General features: G+C 36.5%; 1 long non-coding RNA gene across 1 annotated transcript in view; it reads right to left on the reverse strand.

Moving 5' to 3' along the window:
* Nucleotides 1–3,028: 3,028 nt before the first annotated feature.
* The window catches only part of LOC143676341 (uncharacterized), a 136,844-nt gene continuing 126,625 nt past the window's right edge, over nt 3,029–13,247 (reverse strand). Inside the window, exon 5 of the long non-coding RNA XR_013172020.1 lies at nt 3,029–3,619. This is a non-coding gene — a long non-coding RNA (uncharacterized LOC143676341). The remainder of the gene's footprint in view (nt 3,620–13,247) is intronic.

Here is a 13,247-nt window from a genome sequence, read left to right on the forward strand (position 1 = left end):
TTTTTTCCAAAACATAAATCAAAGCATGTTTCAAATACTACTCATCAATGCCATCACACTAAACTAAGTTTTCTTCATTTTTAGCATGACATTCAAGACCTTGCCAACCTGAGCCCAAATTAAGTTTTTAAACTCATATTCCATCTTTCTCCCTAAAGCAAAGAACAATGTATCATTCCTGAGCAGACAGTACCATTTTAAATCTCTGATTTTGCTCAGGCTTCCCCTTTTCCTGGGCTTTTTTTCACATACCTCCTGTCCTTCTCTGATCACCCTCCCTCTCTAGCACAATACAATGTCTAAGACCCAGATTCAATATCCTTTCCTTGGTGAACCATCCTTGACTTCCCCAAATAGGTTGAATTGCTTCCTTTCCCAAGGCATTAAATCACTTTATTTATAACTTTTCAAAACTTCCACAATATTATGGTAGTGTATATTGCCTACTTACTACCAAATCTTTGAATTCTTTGAGGAGAGTGACTGTCTCTTTTTCTTATTTTAGCACTTCATGTATGAAGTAGAATTCCTGGCATATAAAAATTTGACAAATATATGATGAAAGAAAAGGAATAGAGAGCAAATTTATAGAAACTGAACTAGAGTAAATACAGTAAAATATTGGAATGACCATAGAAGAGTGTAAACTAAGAAAGCTAGTCCTTGGTATTTCCTATGAAAGAATTTACCTTCCTGTTCTAAATATCCACATCCTGACACATTCCATGAAATTAAATGATCATGTACCATAGTATAAAAAAAAATCCTTTCATTTATTATTATCTTCATCAGCATCATCAATTTTTCAAGAGAGAGATCTCTGCTCTGAAACTATAGACACTTATTCAGGCAACAGATAATAACTTTGCATTCTTTAGAAAACTACATAAAAATTTTAAGCAAATAGAGTAGTTTTCTTATAGAATACGAGAACTGTCATACAAGCTAGAGTCAAATGGAATCATATTCAGCCATCAAATATTGCTTAGGAAAGGGCATTTAATATTAGTATATGGCAGATCTCAAATTAATGGTGAAGTAGTTAAAATGCATTTTGTTAGTCGTGTCCAGTGTATGTGAGTGCTGCAGGTCTACAGTGTGGTCAGTGTGGACTCTGTATTTGCACGAGTTCCCTTAAATGATTTGGACGCAGATGGCCTAAGGGCCACATTTGGGAGACACTGATCTAGCCCCAAATCCTCACTTTATAAATGAGATAACTGAATTAAACAGAAGCGATAGTTAATATGTGGAGCTCAGCTTCCCAAACTCGCATCTTACTACATTTCCAAGAGGCCTTCCTGCCACATTTTAACCTTTTCAGAAACCTCTTGCTATTGCTGCTCATTTTTCTTCATGGTCTTATTTTTGGGTTCAATTTGATCTCCTGCTAGTGAAATAAGGAAGAAGAAGGCTAGGAAATGAAGATCCTCATATTTACCTCTATTCTTTCTCATTTCTTCTTCTATTGCTTAGAGATGAATTCTTCTGGGTAGCCACCCCGAAGATCCACAATATTTACAGGCTAAACTGTGCAAGTGTTTAAGTTTATTTGCCTCTGTAGTCAGTCTGCATGCACATAAACTTTTCACATTACATAACATCCATATTTTCCCTCATGATTACAGAGAGTACCATCAACTCACTTTCATATCAGCACAGTGCAGATACACAATACAATGGGTTTACTTAACAACTGAATAGGTAAATTAAACAATGATAGAAGGGTAGATAAAGAGAGAAACAAAACTTGCACTTTCCTTCAGCCTTTGTCAGTTGATGACAGCTCAGCTGATAGTTCTTCTGACAATAAGGGGAGTCCTCATAAATGGGGATCCTTCTTTTCCTATCAGAATATCATAAGTGGTGATTTGACACAGCTTTGCTTGCTGGGGATAGTTAGGGTGTAAGAAGTTCTAACCCTGTCACCACTGCTTGCTTTAGGCATCATTCTCTCTTCTGTACGTTCATGATGAAGTAAGTCTCATCACCGTCTCTTGAGCTGAGTCCACTGAGCTCATTTTATTATAATGAGGGTAAGTCTTAAGAAGTCATTGTCCCTAAGGGGTAAGGGGCATGGTATGCTATGAGTTTTTCTTTTTAGTTCTTATTTCTTTTTCTGGAATGATGCAAATGTTCTAAAAAATGATCATGGTGATGAATACACAATTATGTGATGATATTGTGAGCCACTGGATGTACATCATGTATGGAATGCGTGTGTGGGAAGATATACCAATAAAACACTTTTTAAAAAAAGAAGTAAAAGGCATCTGCCACGGTCAGGTTCATGTGTCAGTAGTGATACCTGTTCGTCTGGTTGGGCAAGTGCTGGCCTGTCTTTTACTATGAGGAGATTTCATAAAATTAAATTACGATCTTGTCAGTTGCATCCACAGCTAATTCCATTTGTAATCAACCAAAGGGAGTGTCTTCTGCAATGAATGATGCTCAATCTAATCACTGGAAGTCTTTCAAAGAGGATTCAGAAGAGACAGGCTTTCTGCCTGCTTCAGCCAGCGAGCCTCTCCTATGGAGTTCGTCCAGACCCTCCACCAGAATCTTCAGTTTCACAGCCTGCCCTACAGATTTTGAAGTCTACATTCCCACAGTTACATGAGACACTGTCATAAATTTTATATTTACAAGTATTTCCTGTTGATTCTGTTTCTTTAGAGAACCCTAACTAATACAGCATCCAAACTGGACAGAAATGAAACTTTCTCTATTTGCAGATGACATGATCCTGTATAAAGAAAATGTTGAAAAATCTAAATGTTTTTCTTTGAATTTTGCTTTAAAAAACACAACAACTTCACAATAGAATACACATATGTCTTGCCAAGTTAATAGGTAGTGGTCCAGTTCTTTAAATAGCCACTAGCCACATAAAATTCTGTAGAACGGTTGGACCACATTTTATTCAATGCCCAACTGATGGACACTCAGATTGTTTTCATGTCTTTTGCCTCTACAAATAGTGAAGCAATAAATAACTATAAAAGTACTTTTATTTATTGGTGCTTTTATTTCCAAAGGATATTTTCCAAAGAGTAAAATTAAGCAATTGATACGTGCACTTTTCATTTTAATCCATATTGATGGATTTATTCCCAAAATGTCTGTGGCAATTCATAGTCTCACAAATACAACAAGAAAGTTGTATACTTTGGAAAAGCTCCCTAAGCGAATCTGATTTAGGTTATGAGCCCACATGGTCCCCAGGGCTCCCAAAGGAGTGTTGAGAGAGAACTGGCAGTGGATGAATGATGGGCTCCTTGGGGAAGTGAAGAAACGGTTCTTATCAGCCCGGCTGTCTGTCAGTGTGGGGCAAACCCTTCTTTCCCAGGGGAGCTTCCTCCGTGGCCCCTATATAAAATGTCATTGTCACTGTCAGATGGAGCAAGGGAGGATCTGAGCTTTGGAAGCTCCTAAGGACCCAGGAAGACTTCTGGGGGGTGAGTGCTTTCCCTGTTGTGGTGGAGCTGACTCTTGGTCAGTGTTCAGTCTTCTCAGACATGTCCGGCTGTGGCTGACAGGTTCTGAATGATGCTTTCAGGTTACATGGGTGTAAGTAAGTAGGGAGAGCATTTCAGAGGTCTGTGAAAGCTCTTCTTGGCTGGGGATGACAAAGAAAAAAAGAAGTCATTGTCCTGACCAACAAATTTCACTAAGTTTCTCTTTCTTATTCTCAAGTTAATAACTATGGCACTGATTTATTTTATACATATGATTTTGCTAATTAAAGTTGATTACTTCAAATCTATAGAAGAATATTTAAAAGAGATAAAAACAATCATTTGTCCATCTAGCTTTAAATAAAATCTTGACATTTTGCCGATATTTATTTCCAGCTTGCTTTTAATGAAATAAAACATTACAGATACAGCAGAAGCTCATAACCTACTCCAATCCCTTTCCTCTCTGTATCTTCCTAGAGATAACCAATTCCCCAAACTTGGTATTTATTATTTCCATTCGTGCTTTTATTCTATTATTACATATATACGTATCATAGATAATCACTTTGCATGTTTTCAAACTTAATTCTCAACATATAATTCTGCTTTTTAAAAATGAATTGTTCCAAGAATTTGTTTACATTGATGCATACAGCTTAAGTTATTCATTTTAAATACTATGTAAGATTTCATTGTATGTATTGCATTATATGTCTATTCTCTGCTTTAATTACTTCCATATTTTCAATATTACCATCTATATTGTAATGAATATTTTTGAACATGTCTCATTGTGTGCATGTGTCAGTTTCTCTCAGACGTATTTCAGCAGGTGCAGCTGCTCTGTTGAATGGTATGCATGGAGTCTAACTAGCTAGATCTTGCCAAAGAAAATGTTAATATTTTCCTACATTTTCTTCTAAATGTTTTATAGCACCCCTTGCTCCTTCCCTTCAATTCTGTGATATACTTGGAGTTTATTCTTTGGGTGTGGGCTGAGATAAGGATATATTTCTGTTTCTTTTTTCTTTTGAATAACCAGTTGTCCCATTATCCTTCTGTAAATGGATAATTTCCCTGCTGCTATTTAATACCACTTTTATCATATGTCAAATTTTCATAAATGTGTGTAAGTTTCTGAGCTATTTTCTTCCATTGACCTATTTTTCTTCCCATAAGCCATTAAATCACCGTACTAATTATTCCTGCTTTACAAAGGTCTTGAAATAATGCCGAGCAAGTTTTTCCTCTTGGTGTTCTTTAAAATTGTCTTAAATATCTTTGGCTATTTATCTTATGGATTTTGGTGTCAGCTTGTGAACTTGAATAAAAAATCCTTCTGGATTTTGAATATAATTACATTATATTCATTGGTTAATATGTGGTGAAATGATATATTTATGATATTGTCTTCATATCCATGAACATGGTCTATTTCTCCAGTTATTCAAAGTACAAAGCAATAAAGTTTTCTATATTTCATCATGAAGGCCTTACTCATTTTTTTGTTACATTTGTCCCTTGATACCTTAAAATTTTGTGCTACTAAAAGTTGTCTTTCTTCTTACATTTTTCAAATTATATAAAATTTTACTACTAAATGTGAAGTTCCTTTCTGTTTAAAGTTTGCCAAAATTCATTTTTATGAATGAAACATTAAGTTTAGTAGATAATTTTTGCATATCTACTGAGATGATCTGTGTTCTCCTTCCCTTTAATCAATCAACAAAGTGTGTTATATTCATAAATTTTATAAAGTTGAACCATTTTTAAAGTTCCTAATAGTAAATACACTTGCTTCTGATGCATCTATCTGATGTGTTTTCCTGCGTATGTTGTAAAATTTGCAGAAATTTTGTTTACAATGTTTTGCATCTTGGCTCATAAATGAGATTTGTCTATAATTTTCTTTCTTTTACTATGTTCATTGAATTTGGTACCAAGGCTATATTAGTCTGAGCTCAGTTTAGGAAATAGAAACAACTTTAGAAATTGTTAAATGGAAGGGATTTAAATACACAAATTAGTTCTTAAATTTTTTTTGTAGGGACTGGAGGGATGGAATTCAAAGGGCCAAAGATAGTCTATAAATTTCGAGAATATTTTAGAATATTACAATCCAGAGATTTATGATGTTGCTACTTCAGACATCATTTTCTCTTAACACAACAAAGCCGTTGTCTAGACATTTGAACGTGACATATGTCTGGTCTGTCTGGTAATACCAAGAGTCATGGAAGAGGGCCACCACCTCACATTTACCTTTCACATTTTGTATCATATTGATGGAACTGATTTAATCAAGATTTCTCACTGCAATGGAATCTGAAAAATGTAGGTTTCATTTTCCATGTGTCACAGGAAGGTACATGGGGCAATGAACCATACTTATTTCAGTCTATTCCTTTGGCTAATAAGAAGCCATATATACCTTTATAACTACATGAACTTCCAAAAAAAAAAAAAAAAAAAAAAAGCTTCAGCCACAGCAAGATTCTCAAACCTAAGAAAATGCAATTATCCCTCTTTTATAAATAAAATTGGTTTCCCTAGTCACCCAAAGGGAGTGCATCCATAAGTATGTGGATTCTTCTAGTTCAATTGCTTCGTATCTTGATATCCTGTGACCCAAAGACCAAATTATGAAGATAACTGTCACCTACCTACCTTAGATAAAATGGTATGGTAAAAGGAGAGTGGAAGGGAAACTTTAAATACATTACAAATATATTTATAAGAAAGAAATTATTGCCATCCTCATTCTGCACTAGTCACAAGGCCATAGTTAGCATTTTAAACTTTATTCTTCTACTTTCTTGTGTTTTCTTTGTCCTTGGTCAGCACCTCAGCTACAGTCCTTCACCTGATACTGTTATTTAGCTATTCACCTTGGAAGGGTGTAATGGACGTTTAGTGGTTTTACCAGTATTGGGGGACTGTGAACATCCATTAATTTTCCTACTGGCTATGCAAGTATTAGAAGACATCTTGGAGAACCCCTGAGTTTGTGACATATTGCTTCCTTCTCTATTATACAGCTACTACCAGATTTCTCTTTCATAATTAGAATCAGTCTTCCCATCTGTGTTGGTTTTAAAACACATCTGCAAATTCTTTGATATTCCTCCCTACAACTGATGGAATCTAATTCCTCACTCTTTGAATATGGGCCAGACTTAGTGACATACTTTTATGAGTAGAATGGAGTAGAAGTGCCATATTGATCAAAAAATGTGATACAGTTTCCATGTGAATCCCAACCCTCAGTCTTTGAGCCACACTAACTGATGCTGAATAGAGCAAAGACAGATATCCCAACTGAGGGCTTTCCAAATTGCAGATTTGTGAGCAAAATTAATGCTGTTGTTTTGCATTACTAAAGTTTGGGTTGGTTTGTTACTCAGCAACAGAGGTCATGTCTTGGTACTTGTAGTAGCTTGCTGCCATAACAAAAGCCTAAACTATGTGGCAGTGGTTTGGGAACTGCTTTGGGGCAGAATCTGGAAGGACCATGAGGATGATGTTAGTGAAAACTTAAAGTACCTTTAAGAGTCTGTTAATGGAAGACTGATGGCCCATGAGAAGTCTGTTGGTAAGGGCTTAAAAGAAAGTGTTCTAGTTTGCTATCTGCCCCAATGCGATATACCAGAAACAGAACAGCTTTTAAGACGGGGAATTTATTAAGTTGCAAGTTTACAGTTCTAAGGCCATGAAAATGTTCCAATTAAAGCAAGTCCATAAAAATGTCCAAATTAAGGCACCAACAAGAGGTTACCTTTGCTCAAGAAAGGCTGATGAAGTTCAGGGTTTCTCTCTCAACTGCCAAGGTACATGGTAAACATGGCGACATCTGCTAACTTTCTCTTCAGGCTTCTTGTTTCAAGAAGCTTCCCCAGGGTTGTTTCCTTCTTCATCTCCAAAGGTCTCTGGACCTTTGCATGGGCTCTCGTGGTTCTTATGGCTCTCTTGCTGTCTCTAAAATGTTTCCTTTTTTGAAGGATTCCAGTAAACTAATCAAGACCTGCCTGGAATCGGTGGAGTCACATCTCCCTCTAACCATAGGTTAATACTCACAATTGGGTGCATCACATCTGTGTGGAGATAATCTAATCAACTTTCCAGTCTATAGTGCTGAATAGGGATTAAAAGAAATAGCTGCCTCCACAAGATGGATCTGGATTAAAACATGACTTTTTGAGGGTACATAATCCTTTCAAATTGGCACAAAAAAGTAGGGAAGATATTGTTATAAGCTGGAAGACAGGAAGCTCTGCTAGGTGGGGATGGAAAGTTTAGCAAGACTGTTATCTTTAGTAAGACAGAGAACAGAAAATATTGTCAAATGAACTGGATGTTCTAGCTTTGAACATAGTGTTGAAGGTGTTGCCTGGCTTTATATATTTGCCCATAGTAAAATGTTAGACAAGAGATAAGTTGAAGAAAGAAATGTTAAGTATAAAAGATCTGGAATTTGCTGTGTTTGGAAAATAAGAAAACAACAACAAAATGCTTTTTCACTCCCAGTCTCTCCAGTTGGCAAACAATGCTAAACTTAAAACATAACTTTTTTGCAGCTATGAAATCCAGAGTGCTACCAGGAAATTATTGCCTAAAGATGAAGCCGAGGGCATGAGTGTAAAATCCTTTGTGAACACTTCAGAAAAATTTAAGTTTGATAGCATGCCTCACACATCCTTTCCATTAAAAAGAGTGGTTCTAAGAATCTTAAAGGTGCTATCTCATAGCAGCCTCATACCAAGCCCAATTTTGAGAAATTCTTATCTCAATAAGATTTATGAGTTTGACTTTTATCTAGTGGAGTGAATCCAAAAAGAGTCAAGGAAAGTCACAAAGATTTTAAGGAAAATTTTATGATAGAAACACCATCAGCTTGAATGAAAAGAGACAGAAACAATACAAAATGAAAAGAGCCCTTTCAACCACTGAACCACCTGGGCAGGTAGGGAAATCTACTTAGCTACAGACTGACAGTTTCTTATGGAAAATGGAAGGATGAACCAAGATTTCAGAAGACAGAGCCAAGAGCCATGGAGTATCATTCCCAGGTAGTGGAATTGAGTCCTAATAAAGGTTATGGAAATTTGTGCCCAGCTGGATTTCAGAATTGCCATGGACTAGAGACACCTGTATACTCTCATTTCCCTACTTTTTGAAATGGAAGGTTTATAGCAGCCATTCTTTTTATTGTATATTAGATGTGTGGAGGGAAGATAACTTGACTCCTCAGTTTATGGGCCTTCAAACCAAGATAACTGTCTTGAGGAGTTATACTTAAAGAACCACAAGCAAAGACCTTCATCAGTGCCTGTATCTAGATGATTTAGATGATGCAATCCTGGACCTTATGTCCGAACCTGATGTCATAATAGCTGAGAATTTGTGTTGTAAGTGGTGAACCTTGAAAAAGGGTAAATGTATTTTGCATATGGGAGGACATAAATAATTTGTCAACAGAAGGCAGAAATTGGTATTGCTTTATGTCAGGTTCTTTGATAATTCTTCCATCAAATGGAAGAATCTAACTCCCTTTCTCTTGAATTTGGGCCAGCCTTAGTAACTTGCATTTAAAAAAAGAATGTGGCAGAAGTGACCCTGTTTGACTTCCAAGGTGGGTTAGACACGATGATACAGTTTTCATGTGGTCTTCTCTCTAGGGATTCTTGATTCCCTGGGAACCCAGCAGCCACGCTGTAAGAAAGCCGGGCAGCACCGTGGGCACATATAGGTGCTCCAGTCCCAGAGCCGGCTGAACTACCAGACAACAGCCAGTAACAACCAGTAGACAAGTACCTGTTTGAGGAGCCAGATGATCACAGCTTCCAGCCTTTAAGGCACCCCATAGCTGCTCTGAGTGGAGCAGAGATATTCCCATGGAGTCAGCCTAAGTTGAATATTTGTAAGAAAATTAAATTAAATTAAATGTTATTATTTCTTGAAATCACTGATCTTGGAGTGCTTCATAATATGGTAATACATAGCTAGAGCACCAACAAATGCATTTCTGCTCTTTGCCAGTTGATTTCTTTCATGAGGAGCCTCAGTTCCTCATGAGCTCATTGAGCCTCAGTTCAATGTAACAGTTATTGTGCTCTCTTGTAGAAACATTCCTTCATTATACGATTTCTAAACTTACATGAACAAAAGTGTAGAGTTGGGAAATAAATTGTTTTGTAGTATCCCATTTGTTGTAATCATGATGAATGTTATTCCTACTTTTATTCTATGGTTGCTGGGATTATACATACAAGAAATGGCATCATTTATTTAATGGTACAGGGCATGAACTGCGTCTTGTAGAATTATGAGAATTCAGGTTGTAGAGTTAAGGTTGCCAGAGTTAGCAAAAAAAAAAAAATACTCAGTTAATTTTTAATTTTACGTAATCAAATAAATAAATAAAATGAAAACTTTTAAAAGTATAACTATGTCCCATGCAATACCTGCTACACTCTTGTATTAAAAATTCATTTTTTGAAATTAAAATTTAACTATGTTTCCTGTAGTTTATCTGAGAATCCTGTGTAGAATAAGTACCCAACTTCAAAAATGTTGTTCTAACATTTTGCAAGTGGATGGATGGAGGTGAGCTCAGAAGCATTGTGAGAAGTCGAAGCACACCCCTATTTGGGTATGTCTATTCCTGGGAAGGTAAATGGCTTCCTTTTAATGATGTATAGAGTCTAACATGATAAACCTGCCTCTATATTGGCTGCTCCCTTTAGGCTTCCATTAGGGGCTTAAGATGGAAACAAAAGCACAAGGAGGTTGGCAGCAGAGGTGACTCAGATTCAGGACATCAGCTCATGCTGCACTGCTTCTTCTCGTTCACATTAATCCTTTTGGGTGGTTTCCTATAAAATGTTCACTGAGAAAGAAAAAAAATAGCTTAGTTTGAAGATGGCACTGGCCAGATATGAACTACTGCAGCCTTGTAGTCCTATACAGAGTTGCCCTCAATGATAGAGAGGATAGGAAAGATTGTGAAGTCCAGACTAAAAAGTGGTATTTCTAGTTACTTTCTTTTTCTGGAGAAAGAAGTGGACTATCAGATGTACACTAAGTGGACAGTGACTAACAAATTGTCTAAAAGCTCAAGGACTTCAAAGGAACAAGACAGATGATAAGGAGAATTATGAACAAGGATGTGTGAGGAAGAGAATGCTGATATCTCTATGAGGGAGAAGAAGAAACTTGTTTTATGAATGTTAACCTCTTTCTTATGACCTCAGTTCTTGCTTAAGCAAGGGTGCATAAAGTAGCAATACTGTAGAGATAAGTGGTCATGCATCTTGTGTTAGTTAGAGTAGGGTAGGCAGTGGCCACAAACAGATCCCCAAATTTACAGTGTTCCAAATATGATAAAAGTTTGTCTCATTTATCACCAACAAGGTATATTTTTCTGGTAGGTAGGTGGCTCAGTCCCATAAAAGGCTTCCATGTTTACTGGAATGTATGCTAACTTTGTCTAGTGAATATGTAAAAGAATATGGTCAGGGCAGTCTATTTAAACAGCAACAGAATGCTGGAGTAACCAAGCAAACAGAGATAGAGAATCAACGATTGACTCAAGTCTTGCAGAATTGTTATTCAGTAAGAGTTACTCTTGGAAAATTATATCTGGCTTGTTTGGGAGCATTTAATCTTTTCAAATGTCCCACCAATGATTGTACTAGGTGCTGGTTTGAAAGGATGTATGTCCCCTAGAAAAGCCATGTTTTAATCAAAATCCCTTTTCATAAAGGCAGAATAATCCCTATTCAATACTGTATATTTGAATCTGTAATCAGATCATCTCCCCGGAGATGTGATTAAATCAAGAGTGGTTGTTAAACTGGATTAGGTGATGACATGTCTCCACCCATTTGGGTGGGTCTTGATAAGTTTCTAGAGTCCTGTGAAAGAGGAAACACTTTGGAGAATAGAGATTTGGAGAGAGCAGAGAATGCTGCAGCACCATGAAGCAGAGAGTCCACGAGCCAGCAACTTTTGGAGATGAAGAAGGAAAATACCTCCCAGGGAGCTTCATGAAACCGGAAGCCAAGAGTGAAAGCCAGCAGACGACTCCTTGTTCGCCATGTGCCCTTCCAGCTGAGAGAGAAGCCCTGACTATGTTTGCCGTGTGCCTTCTCACTTGAGAGAGAAACCCTGAACCTCATTGGCCTTCTTGAACCTAGGTCTTTTTCCCTGGATGCCTTAGATTGGACATTTCTATAGACTTGCTTAATTGGGACATTTTCTAGGCTTTAAAACTGTAAAAACTAGCAACTTATTAACTTCTCCTTTTTAAAAGCCATTCTGTTTCTGGAATATTGCATTCCAGCCACTAGCAAACTAGAGCACATTGTTTAAAAATGTATCTAGAACAGTTGAGAGGTTGGTAACCACTGGTGTCAGTGTAATCGGTTTACCTGAGCAGCTTACCTGCTAAACAGTGCCATCCCCTAGGAGCACAGCGACCATTTTATTTGTCTTTGATTCCCCATTCCTTGGATAATGCCTAATAAAACGAGGGCTCAATGAAATTAAGTGAATTAACCTTAAAGGAATTATCTATTCCTTTTGAAGAATGTAAATAGAGGCAGTGGCAAATCTTTAAATTGAGGAGGTTAGAACTAATATTGAAGAGAGGATTCTGAAGCCTTGACTTCTATATTCTCAATACCTGCCACAGAAGCAGTTCTGCATTTTTTCCTTAGTTCAGTCTGGTCAGGGCATAGGAGACTTTGTTTCCTGATGAATATTTAGTTCATAATAGGAAATCACTCTGTCTCTGGGTGGGGTATGTGAAGAGAATGATGGAAAACAGAAAAGAAGTAAGTCTATTTGGTGCAATCATCTTTTTATAAGCTGCAGAAAGAGTGTTTTAAACCACCCTATATCTGAAACTGCTAAAAAAAATAAAAAGAAAAAAAGAGCTTGCTATATGCATTAGGCAAATTCAATTTGCACATAAATTAGAAACTTGAGTAGCAACAAGACAAAGTGTGATGAAGGAAAGCTACTCTATCAGCAGGTTTACAATCTAGACAGTTCGGTATCTTGACTGATTTATAAATAATGAAACCTCAATCTGTTCTTAAATTATACTTTATGAATAGTTTAGAATTTTTAGAGCACACATCATAGGTCAGAAATAAAGTCCAATGAACTAAAGGAGAATGTACCAGCACAAAAGCAGTCTGACTTCATAAAAATTTCTTCTGTGTGCTGATTAAAATACTGCTAATTTTAGAGACTTTTTTTTTGTTTCAGGTTAGTGGTCTGTTATGAACTATGTATGGTACTTTTAGAAATCTTTTGTTTTGTGAATTTCATATGATGCAATCAATATTTTCTTGGCCTTTGTTTATTTGACAGAATTTCAGACATATGTGTCTTATCTTTTTGAAAAACCGTTTGCAATTTCTTCTTTGGCATTATTTGTGAAAAAGATCCTGTATACAGTGAGCTTAAAAAAATCCTCATCATTTATGAATGAAATAATAATTTTCTGAATAAGTGAAAAAGCACACAAAAAAGCCACAACCGCCAAAATATAATATCTAGAATTCTTATCGGGAGGGTAGGATGGGCATCAAACTATAGCAGGGCAAAGTGACTTGTCTATAGTCCCAAAAGAGTAGTGAATGGCAGGAATCACATTTTATTTCTCAGTGGAGTGTCTTCCATTGAGAAAAGTGTGACATTTTATACTGAAGAAAATATTAGAAGAGACTTGCAATAATTTATGCCAGGCAAGATAGAGAGAATCTCAGTTTGGCAAGG

This window comes from Tamandua tetradactyla, chromosome 3 (assembly GCF_023851605.1).
Source record: "Tamandua tetradactyla isolate mTamTet1 chromosome 3, mTamTet1.pri, whole genome shotgun sequence".
Classification (NCBI taxonomy): domain Eukaryota; kingdom Metazoa; phylum Chordata; class Mammalia; order Pilosa; family Myrmecophagidae; genus Tamandua; species Tamandua tetradactyla.